Genomic DNA, 14,132 nt, shown 5'->3' on the forward strand with positions numbered 1-14,132 from the left:
TTAGTAGAAAACAGAAGAGTGAATGTGGTGACAACGTAGTAAACCAGCAGCTCCTCGAGAACAGAGCCACTTCTCCCCACCTTTGTTGACATTCCATCTCACTCTATGCATTGCCACAATCTTGGGAGGACCACCTATCGACTGGCAAATGCTCTGCTCCTTGTATCTTCTCTCCTGTTGTTTTAGCTACGTACGTTTCATGTCCGGATTTTTTATCTGGAACGAACTGTCGGGCAGTGGGGTGGCTACCACAATGGCGGACTCCTCTTCCAAAATTGATCCACACAGATAGTGGGGAACACGGTTACGCGAAGGATCCTTCAGTGATTTATTCGTCGGCTGCTTAAAGCGAAACAACACCAACTAATTGTCACTTGTTATTACAGAAACTCAAACAAGAGAACATACATTTGAAATGATATGGACGATTAATATAAAATCTTACAATGATGGGTGAAATAAGCGAATGTTCACCTGGAGCAGATAGTTGATCCTTCCTCGCCACAATATGCAACCATACCTAACTCAAAAGTAATAATAGCAGAAAGGACGAAAAGTAAGAATATGTTTGATTCCATTCCATGATGAGGAAAATAGATGACTGCACGTCCGCACATAATATATAACTCAAACAATTATACAACAATTCGAGGGACATTCCTCCTTTGTTTATTTCTTATTCTTTCCAATTTTTGTCCCTTTTTGAGTAATTTTTCAACATCCTAAGGGAATTAGATCTCATTACAGTCCTTTAGTAATGCTTTTATGATCAATAGTACTTGGATATTTTCTTTTATCAAACTCATGAAACATGTCACTACCAACAATTTCAGCCTTTCGTGTGTATAATAGAGTTTTAAATAGAGGGGCTCAATTACCACGAAAGCATGTTCCAGTCCCACCAAGGCAGGATAAGAAATGTTGTGTGTATCCCAAGACAAAAACATAGACGAGGATAATGCTGAAATTCTTATTTTCACATGAGGTGAACTTGAGTTTCAAACACCTGCAATCTGAAGTAAAAAAAAAGAAATATTTATGTAAAGAAAAAACCTGTGAACCTTGAAGCTTGCAAACTCCATATTGCAAACGTGGAACAGTGAAAACTATGGAACTCATGCTTCGATGCCACATTGTGATAGTTTCCTGTAAGTGGGATATCATGTGTTGCCCTCTCTAAACTGAGTAACCACATTGTCTCATCCTCCATGGCTCCATAAACACATCTAGAAGCAGAACAAAAAGGTTGACAACTCATATATATAATACAAAGAGAGTTAGGATTAGCTCCAGGGATGGTTAACCTATACCTTGGATCTGGAAGCCAGTCCAAACCATATGTGGTGCCCATAAAAGGTTTAACCCACAACGGACAAAAGGGATCACTAGAATAAAAGTAGGAAGAAACAAAATTCATCAATGATGAAACCAGCCGTATACTGTTTTACATGTTCTTCAATGAAGACAAATAATATTTTCACGACTCTATTTAAGTTTCCCTCACCAAAAGGATCATTAAGGTGATCATATAGAGTAAATTACACTATAAATACCAACTACTTTGGTTTAGAGATGCCCACGGTTCGTAAACCGGCGGTTCCGGTTTGGTGAAATGTGGAACTGGAACCGAACCGTGAGGCTTTTTGACGGTTCCGGTTCCGGTTCGAAAACCGGCGGTTCCGGTTCCGGTTCCCAACCGCCGGTTTTCGTACGGTTCCGGTTCGGTTTGGCGGTTCTGGCGGGTTTTTTTTTTTTTTTTGCTATATAATTTGGAATTTTGGATTTATACAGTAAATTGGAACAAGGCAATGGATAATTTAAATTGAAATAAGACGAATAATGTGAAAATCATATCAATTTTATTGAATTTGAGTTGTAACTTGTAACGGACAACAATACATTACAATAATACAATTGTCAATACATTACAATAATACAACAATGTGATATAATTTACAAGTGTCGTCGGAACATAAATAAAAAAAACCATGAAATGGGGGGGAAAAGGAAAAAATTGAAAAGGGCTTGAGCTCAACTTAAACTTTCAAAGTTAAACTTTTCAAATTTAAGTTGAGTTGCCTACGTATCCACAATTTTATTGAGGAATCAAAGCCCACGTAGTTCTCTTACCTTGCTTACCTTTTTGGCCGGCCGTGCTCGCCGTTCACCGCCCCCCGTCATTGATATTGTTGAGCGCCTTCGCTTTCGACCTCGTCATCGGTGGAAAACTCTTCACCATCACTCTCTACACGGAAGTCGAAATCCGGCTCTTGTGCTCTCATGTCCGTCTTTGCCCAATCATCAAGTAACATAGTGGCTTCCATGTTTTTGGCGGAGAGATTGCTCCTTTTGTCGTCTAGGACACAACCGCTGACACTAAAAGCTTGCTCCACGGCGACGGTGGAAGCGGGAACGGCGAAAATCTCCTTAGCCATTATCGAGAGTATCGGAAACTCTTTGTCATGTGTTCCCAACCAATGAAGGATGTCAATTTGTTGAGTAGGGGGGCCTGCATCTTGAAAAATAGAGCGCGATTCCAAATATATATCTAACTCACTAGTAGCTCTAGTCCTATTGGTTGTAGCACCGTATAGATCTTGCAATTGTGATACTACGTCGGGACCAATCATGACATTGCTATAATTCCCGCCACCATCAAATGTCGAAGGAATAGGAGGAGCACGTACCTGGTGAATGGTGTTATATCGCATTTCATATTCCCCGTAGAGAGCACGAAGCGCACTATCTAACCTTAGTTTGATTTCTTCAACATTCGGAAGATTTAGTTCGAAGCCTTCTCCTCTTGTCAAGCCCATTTCGCGAAGTTGAGAAAAATCCAAATCGTGCAAACAACCATAGTACATGTCTAAAATTTTATGCACACCATGCAACTTCCACTTTGGATCCAAGCATTTTGCAATCAAAAACACATTTGGAATACGCGTAAAATATTTCAATCATTTTTCAACCATATAAAACAAAATAGCCTTCAACTCAATGAATTGAGTATTTTGCACACATGTCTTAAAACCAATTGTCACATACATGCAATGCTCCAAAACGCGCACAGAAGTAGGATAATAAACACCGGATAACTCAACAGTGGCATTTTTGAAAGCTTGGAATAATCGAAACAAATCCATGCTGTGGTCCCAATAAGAGGGTATCAAAAGCAAATCAGAAGGAACATGCGGGCAAGTTCTAAAAAAATCACATAAATACTCAATGTGGTTCAAAGTCGACTCCAACATATCGTACGTCGAGTTCCAACGAGTTGAAACATCCAAACGAAAATTGGTGTACCTGCACTGCTTGCTATGACAATATTTCTTCCAAGCTCTACCAATAGGAGCTTTGTTATGAATCAATTTAACAGCAGTTCTAATAGGATCAACATACTTTTGCCACAAATCGATCACATCTTGAACACACAAATTCAAAATATGAGCAATACATCGCACATGAAAATATTTGCCATCAATAACAGGAGAACATGCACTGATGAGATCATCTATACTAGCAGTGTTAGCACTTGCATTATCAAAACCAACAGAAAAAATTTTATTGATCAATTGAAATTCATTCAAAACTTGAATGATCAATTGAGCAATTGCTTGTGCAATGTGTGGTGCGGGAAATTCCCGAAATGCAATCAAACGTTTGTTCAAAGTCCAACTGTGATCAACGAAATGCACAGTAATGCCCATATATGAATTTTTGCAAAAACAATCAATCCACACATCAGAGCAAATCGAAACTTTATGACCCAAGTTAACAATAGACGTACCTAATTGCACCTTCTTTTCCATGCATTGTCTAACAACAACTCGAGTCATAGAAGTTCGACTCAATTTTCTTGCAGCGGCATTATAAACTTCTCGCATACTCGACTCAAAAGCATCGTTATCAAAAGCATTGAATGGAAAATGTTTCATCACAGCAAATCTAGACATCACATTAAGAGCATTTTTATGATCATATTTTAAAAGAGTATTGCTACACATACCTGATGTTTGGGATGAACCCGTCCCACTCCTGGTCCCGCCTCCATGTTGAAAGTTAAGTTGAGTTTGGGTTGGAGCGATACCAAACTCGACCGGATGCGCTTTCTCCATGTGACGGGTAAATGTACCATATCCTCCACTCTTTCGTATGTGTATACGTTTTCACAATAGTTGCAATACACATTAAAAGTGTTCGGACCGGTACTATCCCGTACCTTCTTGAAATGTTTGACCATGATATCTGAGGTTAAAGTCCTTTCAACTGGTTTAGGAGGTTGAGGAGGGTGTCCACGACCACGACCACGACGACTCCTTGGTGGTGGTGGGGGTGGCATTTCTTGTTGTTGTTCCTCTTCCGCCTCCTCCTCCTCTTCCTCCTCGTCATCATCATCATCGTCGTCATCAAGATTCATCGGGGTTGGAATTTGTTGAGAATAGGCACCGGGACCGGGAGCACCACTACCACTACCAACATAAGCATCGCCACCATATCCACGTCCGCCTTGGGATTGAGAGCGGGAGAGAGCAATAGCATTGGCCATATCTTGTTCTTCTCGATTCTACCAAATAATATTTGTAGTGTAAATATCAAATAACATTATGAACAATAATGTAATGTAATTCATAATTAATAATATTAGTAGATAATAAATATTAACCTGCCACATATCCACGTTCCTTTGAGAAATCTCATCAATAACGGATTTTCGACTTGGCCTCTTGGACTTTCCTTTTCCCTTATCAATACGACCTTCTCGGGATGAAGACATCTTGATAGTTTATGGAATTATAGTAGAAATATGGACTTATAATTTTTTTTTGTTTTAGCAATTGAGAAAGACAACTTATAGAACTATAGATCAAGTATAACAATGCGTAATATAAGAGTAGCACTTGAATAACTCAAATGTAAGCACAAATAGCACAATGAGAAATGGGAGACAAAGAGAGAGAATTGGGAGATTGAAGAGAGAAACTCTTATTAACACGAGAGTGGGGTAAATGTAAGTGAGGATAGAGGGGAGTATTTATAGATAAAAATTGGGGGGAAATCTGAAATTGAATTCAAAATTCGAATTTAAAAAAAATAAAAAAATTGAAAAACGGTCAAAAACCGCCGGTTTTACACCCGAAACCGCCGGTTTGGTCAACAAACCGTCTGACCACCTGCACTCAACCATCCCATCGAAGCTGCAACGTGTCAGCCTTGTGTTCCGCACCAAAACCGGAAACCGCCGGTTTGGCGGTTAACCGCCAATTTTCACGGTTAACCGCCGGTTTTGGTCAAAAACCGCCTGAAAAAGCCGACCCATGCCTGCCAAAAGCTGACCGCCTCGAAAACCTCACCGGAACCGTGAAACCGGCGGTTCGGAACCGTCCGGAACCTGCGGTTCGGTGACGGTTTCGGTTCATTAAATTTGGAACCGGAACCGGCCCGCGGTTCAAATTATGACGGTTCCGATTCAAGATTTTTGTCACAGTTCCGGTTTCGCGGTTAACCACCGGAACCGAAAACCTTGGGCATCTCTACTTTGGTTTCCACAATAATGTCACTATGGTTGCGCTTGGTACACGAAATTGGAGGTATGGAATTGGAATTGAGGCCTTCAATTCCAAATCTAGTGTTTGATATCATAAATTATTTTGGATTTGGAATTGAATTTCAATTCCAAATCTTCACACACAATGCATAATTCTTACACACATTGCACACACACAATCACATACACACACCACGTTCACACACACACACACACACATACACTACACACATCCTCAAACACACACTACACACACACAGCAAAAACGCACACACACAGCAAAAACGCACACACAACACACACAGCAAAAGCACACACACAACACACACATTCACACACACACAACACGATTCAAACTCACGCACACACACACACAACTCACATTCTTACACACACACTACACACAACATGATTCAAACACACGCGCACATACACACAACACACATTCATACACACACACTACACACATCCTCAAACACACACACGGACACGCACACAACACATAGCACACACATTCACACACACAGTGCACACAGTATACAACACACACATACACACACACACACACTCACATTCAATTTTTTAAATTCAATTCCATATCAATTATTTCATTTTTCCAAACAAAGGATTTGGAATTCAATTCAATTCCATAGGTTTCCAATTTCAATTCAATTCCAATTCCGTGAACCAAACGGACCCTATAGATCATTACAATTAAATGCTCAAACAAACAAACATGTCATGAAATTCAAATTCTAGTCACTGAAACATGCGGTCGCTTGTTGGTTGTTCAGGTGTAACAAAAATTGTTGTCATTTTAGTAAAATAAATAAACAAATTTATGGAGGGTCACACATGAACAGGAGAACAACATTGTTTTGTCATTTATATTTTTCTTCTTCAACACAATATCTCAGTCCTCAGCAACCGGCAGCTAACCACGTCATATTTTTTCAAATTCTGAAATTTGAATTTCAGGAGCCACGTTAGTTTGTTTAAAGTTCATGCATTTAAGTGCAATTATCTCACGACACTTTCTTCAAAACGGGAATACTTTAAACAGGATTGATTCCATCAAGAGTATCTACTGCTAAATTACCTTTGCCTATCACCAAACTTCAACACCGAAGATCTAAAAACTGGTTGCAGTTTGGTGAAGCGGGGATCAATATGCTTCTGGGAAGTAGGATACACATGTTTCACAGCATAAGGCAAAGGGACCTCCCACATGCATGCCACATTCAGCATTTGAATAAACATTGTAGAAAATACCACATTAGATGATCACTTAAGGAGAAATCTTACACTTCCAGAACACCACTTCCAAGTAATACAACAAGATAACCCATTATATTTCTGGATTCAGAGAAACAAGCACTGGCTAGCCGCCACTTTATATCCCACACAACCTTTCCATTGTGAGCTAAACACATGACCATTCTAGACAATGCAACATCAACTGGAATGGGATCCACAGAAGAACTAATCAAAGTTATATTGGTATCCGGTCTTGTAGAATCTAAACTGAAACTTTCTAATGTTAGTGGATCACAAGCGGTGGTTCTCCTTGCTGACAATGCATGAGAATGTGCAAGCTGTTACTGTGAATCTTGTTTCCTTGTACGGCCTTCCGTTTATTTCCTCTTCCTTTAGGACCAGTTAAGAAAAGATGTCCTTCACAGTCTACAGGTTTACTGGTATTTCCATAAGTTCCTTCAGAAGAATTTATTCCAGATGAACCCATTGGGTATTCAATGGCAAGAGGTTGAACATGTTGGTTATCAGAATCTATCTTCTCCACGGTGTCACCAAGAGGTTTCTTTCTTGGCCTTTGAACCAGAGTTAGGTCTTTAGATTTGTCTGGTGCTTTTTTCTTCACTTGAGAAGGTACATCCTTCTCATGGATAGCCAAGAAACACCAAATCTGGATTACTCCTCTTCCAGTTAGAGAAGCGCCAATCTTATGATATGAGGCGATAAACTACTGAATCAAAGTTTAGAAGGAAAGAAATCATGAACAGTATCAGTGATATGTTTGTTCTAAACAATGTACGAGATGCCTTAAACACGATATCCAGAGTAAAAAGCATTGGACCACGTTCTAAGTCAGATGGTGCTTTCCATCACATTAAAGTACATTAGTTTGTGTCGAAAATTCCAAGTAAATCTATTCAGTTTTTTCCCTTTTTTTTTCCCTGTGGTTACAAGTTAAAGTTTTCTTAAAGCATGTGAAGGAAATACAAAGAAGAAGAGACGCAAGCAAAAGCTTTGTGCATAATAATACCTCAGACTTCCGATCGCCTCCAGGGCACTAGTCTAATGCCCAGACCGCACCATCGACATGTATTACAAAATCTTTGCTGAAAGATTATAAGAAATCAATACTAAGTAAACAGATTATAATATGACTTGAGCTAATTCCAAGATAGCTTACACATGTTCCACTTCCACACCAACTTCACTAACATTCCGAATCTCTTTCTGTAGAATTGAAAACAGATAATTCAACATGAAGAACGTTCACCAAAAATATGCAAAGAAGAAAAAAGAACTAGTACCTGAGGAACCACTGCAGCTGAAAATTGAGGTGAGGTTACCTCGCCTATAACATCTTTCTTCTCTGAATTACTCTGATAAGTGATACCTCAATAAATTTATAGAATTGGATAACCGCTTAGTCTCCGCTTCACTAACGTCGAGTGTTTCGGCATGCCCACATAGTCTGGAGATGGTATCAACGGCCTTGAAGTGATTCTCAAAGGAATAGTCGAATTTAGAAACCAAAATCTTCGGCGGAGCAGGCTCTTCGGGTCGGGGCAGCAGTTGTTCCTTATTCCTAGCGAGTTTGTTGTTTCGCTTCAGAGTGTTGAGTGATTGAGCGATAGGAGCGTCCTCGTCGATTTCCATGGTTCGCCTTCTTCAATGGAGCCAAAATTATGAATTTAAAACGGGGGTGTTAGGAGTATTTCTTTTCAAAGAAATTTATTTGATCAGAGCAACTCCTAGTAACAGAAGTGAATAAAATATATACAAAGAAATTTTAGTATTTATTTTTTCATAAGAACACAATATTGAATGAAATGATTTTTAAGAAGGTATTATATTTATGTTAATTGTAACGAGATCTATTCATTCATTTTCACATAAAAAATAAATAAGATAATTATGTATATTTTTAAATTTATCTTCTTCTATTGTATGACTACAAACCAAAATCTCCATAAATTTATTTCTTTAGTTCATACTTCATAGTAGTATATGTAATGCCCTCATTCCTAGAGAACGACAAACGTTTCTAATCCCTTAATCATGTATACTATTTTTATTTTTTGTAAAAGAAAGAAAACACGATTTGGTCATACTATAATAGAAAATAAAAAGTCCATTAATTTAGCTTAGTTCCTGTACGAATTTACAAATATAGTAACTTTTTTTCGAAATCATTTCATATAATATACCAAAAGATGGTTATAAAATGTATAATTCCTCTACTATATTGGTTAAAAGTAAAGATCTTGCATAATCTGGTCACAATCCAAGAAAGATAACCTTAGAGCATCTGCAATAGTACATAGGCCAGCAATAGGCCAGCAATAGGCTAGCCATTCTCTCCCCTGTCACGTCAGCAACACTAAAAAATCCACCTGCCACATCAGATTTAGGCCAGCCATAGGCCAACCGCAATAAAAATAATTCAAAATATACTACATTTACGGAATTAAAATTACGATTAAATTATGGAATTAAATTTACGAGACATATACGGGAAAATTCATTAATTGCATTTAAAAAAGGTACATAGATAAAAAAAAATTACATTTAAAAAGGTACATAATAAAGAAAAAAAACTATCGCCGTGCAATCCTCCATGCCCACAACTCTTCAATTATATCATTTTGGAGTTGAATATGAGCATCCACTTGGCGCATGTTGGCAAATTCCTTGAGGCGGCCGGCTTCATCGAGAGGCACCCCCTGTCGTACACTAGGGGTGGCCGTTCCGTGGCTTGGACCGGCTTCATCGTCATTGACCCAACTAGTCAGTTGTACGCCTTCGTCTTCGACGATCATGTTGTGCAGGATAATGCAGGCGTACATTATCTGGGAAACGCATCCGACATCCCACAAACGCGTTGGACCCTTAATTGCCGCCCATCGAGACTGGAGCACACCAAATGCGCACTCCACGTCCTTGCGCGCCGACTCCTGTCGTTCCGCAAAGTAGGCCTTCTTTTCATCACTTGTTTGTCTGATCGTCTTCACAAAGACCGGCCACCGAGGGTATATCCCATCCGCCAAGTAGTAGCCCATATCATGCCGGTTGCAGTTGGCCACAAATGAGACGGCTGGACCGACGCCCTGGCACTTATCGTTGAAGAGGGGAGACGAGTTCAGGACGTTGAGGTCGTTGTTCGACCCGGCTACCCCAAAATACGCATGCCAGATCCACAGTCGGTAATCAGCTACGGCCTCGAGGATTATCGTGGGATTCTTTGACTTGTAGCCGGTCGTGTAGGCCCCCTTCCAGGCAGTCGGACAGTTCTTCCACTCCCAATGCATACAATCTATGCTGCCTAACATCCCGGGGAACCCATGCTTCTCCCCGTGCATCTGCATCAAATTCTGACAATCTTCGGGAGTAGGGCTTCGAAGGTACTGCTCACCGAAAACGCTTATCACGCCCCCACAGAAATCCTTCAGACATTTCAGGGCTGTCGACTTACCGATGTGGAGGTACTCATCCCACATGTCTGCCGCGCCTCCGTAGGCCAACTGCCTGATTGCCGCCGTGCACTTTTGAATAGGGGTGTGGCCGGTTCTGCCAGCCGCATCGTGCCTGAAGCGGAAACACAGATATTGACGCTCTAATGCCCCAACGATGCGCATAAACAACTCCCTGCGCATTCTAAAACGCCGCCGGAACATGTTGGCGGGAAACCGCGGGTTCTCTGAAAAGTAGTCGTCGTACAGCCGCTGATGTGCAGCTACGTGATCCCGATCAATCACTACTCGGCGGTGGACAACTCGTGGAGGGCGAGGTATCGCCTGCTGTTCCACCCTACGCATGTACCGCTCCATCTCGTGGTTCATGTAGGCATTCATAGCCTCGTTCATCCTCCGTTCGTACTCCTCAGTATCCCCACCACTACCACCACTACCACCACCGCTACCACCCGCGTTACTCATTGCGCGATGATGCTTTGTACAGAAAGTTAGAGAGAGAGAAAACTCGTTAAAACAAGTGGTGCAAATGAAAATGAAACGAAAATCGCGTTTATATAGGTTTGTAAAAAAAAAAAAAACAAAACAAAACAAAAATCGGCGCTGGCCGATCGGGCCGCCACAATGGCGGCTAGCCGATCGGCTAGCGCATCGGCCAGCGCCCACCAATCGGCCAGCCCACGCCGATCGGCTCGCCGGTTAGCCGCTTGCCGCTTCCAATGGTTCGGCTAGCCGATCGGCCAGCGCGAAGAATCGGCTAGCCGGTCGCTAGCCGACCATTGCGGATGCTCTTAAATAGTTAAACTAAACAATTAATTTTTACCCAAACATACCAAATGGTCTATTAGTGCGGAGTGCGGAGACCGTGGACCACGTTGACTGCTGCCTCATCACCGGCTCCTTAACCAGAAAAATAGTAGTAGTGAAAAATGAAATGTGAGTATGCAAGCACACTGCAAGCAGTAATAACCAATTGTGTAACGAATCATAACACAATGAACCACTTCAACTTAGTTGATATGTATGTGAGACTAGTCTCAGTCCCTTGTGGGCTATAAACTCATATGATCCCTTGTGGATCGGACCCCTCGTGGCCCACATAAGCTCGTAGAATGATGCATGACACAACAACGATTATAATTATGTAATCACTATGCTAATAGATAAAGTAAACCTCACCTTGAAATTTGCAATCCAAAATAATCTCTCATGCTTGGTTCGATTGTCCGTCCTCGAACCTTATAAGTGCCGCTCCTAGCACTTAACCATTTTAATTTAGTTTATAAACTATCGTACTTAAACTTTAATCCCGTCTTTATAACTTAGAACATCTAAAACTTAAATTATCACTCTCAAACAAAATATACACAAGCTTTAAAACTAGTTTCATTAAATCTTAACAAACTAGTCAAAAAAATAGCAAGCAATCATCAATCAAATCATATTCGACATATAAACATTTGTCAATCATTTATCGATATAAAATCAAAAAGTAATTAACTAAAATAAAAAATATAGAAAATAAATAAAGATAACTAACTAAAATAACATATATGTTGAATAAAACAAAATCTAGAAAAGTATATTATGCAAGATTTGCTAAATCGAGAACCGTATCGTAATACTATACTTAGTGGTTGATGTTTTAACAAGTTTGTGGTAGGCCTATCATAGAAAATTGTCGTAACATAGCTATTGTTCTAATTTATGTCTCAAACTAATAAGGAAAATATTACTGTGCTAAATTACCTAGGGATGATTCAGGCATAAATGGGGCGAATCTCCAATTTATGTCGTAACATAGCTATTGTATAGTGTGTTTTATCTATTGTATTCCTAGCTAGTAGTGTTTGGTTTATACTAGGATCAGGGTTAGTGCATATGACATGTTTGACATTATCGAACATCACACAAAATGCCATTTGTAGTTTGTAAAATGAGTCTGCATTATTAATGTCATCTGTTGAGTTGAGATCTATAGTAAATAGTACTCCAGAATGAGTACAATTGTAATAAACGGGATAGAAGAGAGCACAATAAATAAGATTATTTAAATTACCACAATTAGTTATAAGTTACTGCTAATATATTGATAGACAAATAATACGTGGTACAATCTGTCAAATATTAAGACACAAACTCATGTAATATAATCACAATGTACACGCCACACGGTCATTAATCAGCGATAATTTATTTAAGGTAAATAAGTGCTAATAAGAATGATTAATTAATTCTTCTTTTTTTGGCATGCACAACCTAGAGAGGGCAAGAGAGAGGCTCTCGAATATTAATGGTTAATAAATTGTACACCTTATAATCAAATGGTCATTTCCGATATTGAGCTAAAATGGCAACTAACTAAAAACTTGTAAAAAGTTAACCTTCAGTAATAATTACTAAATTGAGAATTTATATTAACCTTTTCTAGTAGAACATTGATTACATGAACGAAATAATTACAATCTAAATTAATCATTAGAAATAAGTATAAATTATTATCATGTAATTACCTTTGATGAATTATGTCTTAAAAATGATATGAAATTAAACACCTATCAACTGAAATTGAAAGTGGAAAATAAACAAATTGGAAAATGAAAAGTTATTACTGTTAATTGGTAAGAGTCTTTACTTCGATCAAAATGTTAGGAATTTGAGTCATATTATCATTGTGTGCCTGCTGTGTGTGAGAGTAGTGTCATTTATAATCAGAATATTATTTCCATCACATCTTTCCAAAAATAAATTAAATTCATTTCCCGTTTCTTCGTCAAATGAAGATGACAAGACCAAGAGGATCAAGACCAATAATATTTGTGACTGTCTCGACAAAATAATGCTTGCACTTGTTTTTTGTTTTAATTTGCGTTAAGGTTGAAGGAATACACATCACATGTGCTTTATGGTCTTACAGTTATTAACTAGTGGAGTAACAAACAACACCAACAAAAATGTACAAACTCTTGCATTTGAAAAAAAAGAATTCTTTGTTTGCATCATATCATCTCTAAGGGTACACAAAAACTTAAAATGAGATAGATAATTAGTTCCAATAGTATTTCAAAACCAATTTCATTTTTGGTTTTTGAGAAAAAAATACCTATCTTTAGGTTTACACTAAACTCAAACCCAAAAAATTTTAAAATTTTGTGAGTAAAAATAGCATAATATAGAGAATATTCTTTTAAATTTGAGTTTAGTATAAATGGTTGGAGTAAAATCATATTTGATGTAACATTTACACTAAAATAGATTTGAGTTTAGTGTAAATGGTCGGAGATACTCTTAAACTCCATTCTTATTTTGTAATGGTAAAAATAATTTTCATCAATATTTGATTCCTTGTGTTTTGCAAGCGATGGATTTAGTACTTGGATTCTGTAGGATCTAAATGATGCAAAATTAATGAAATTAAACTGAGTTAAATGAAACCACCGTAATCATCTGTATTACCTGTCCGATTTAAGCTTCACATGCTACGTATTCATTGTCTACATTAAACCAACAATATTACACTGTTAAAGGTTTTGTTTACAGTAGATGCGATGGATTTATTAGAACAAAGGCATTAATTGAGATTTGTATTTGTATGTTCTCATTTACAGTAATAATTAATGGAACATGTTTTAATTTAAATTTAATTAACAACTCATCCTCCTCTCCCTTTCTTACACGCACACAGAGACAGCAACAGAGAGTGATTTCGTCTAATCAATAATTTCTATGACAACTCTACCCAGGCCTTTCCTCGGACTTTCTTCTCAATACGTGGCGTTTGCTGAGGGTTTATTAGTCATTTTGTGGGCGGGCGTTTTCTTTTTCTTTTCTTGGATTTTTTCCTCTCTAAATTACACACAAGGAAG

General features: G+C 38.6%; 1 pseudogene; it reads right to left on the reverse strand.

The window, feature by feature from the left end:
- Positions 1-8,452, reverse strand: LOC148931053 (uncharacterized; annotated as a pseudogene).
- Positions 8,453-14,132: the final 5,680 nt, after the last annotated feature.

Source organism: Salvia hispanica, chromosome 3 (genome assembly GCF_029641045.1).
Source record: "Salvia hispanica isolate PSC_SH4W2 chromosome 3, Shi_PSC_v1, whole genome shotgun sequence".
NCBI lineage: Eukaryota > Viridiplantae > Streptophyta > Magnoliopsida > Lamiales > Lamiaceae > Salvia > Salvia hispanica.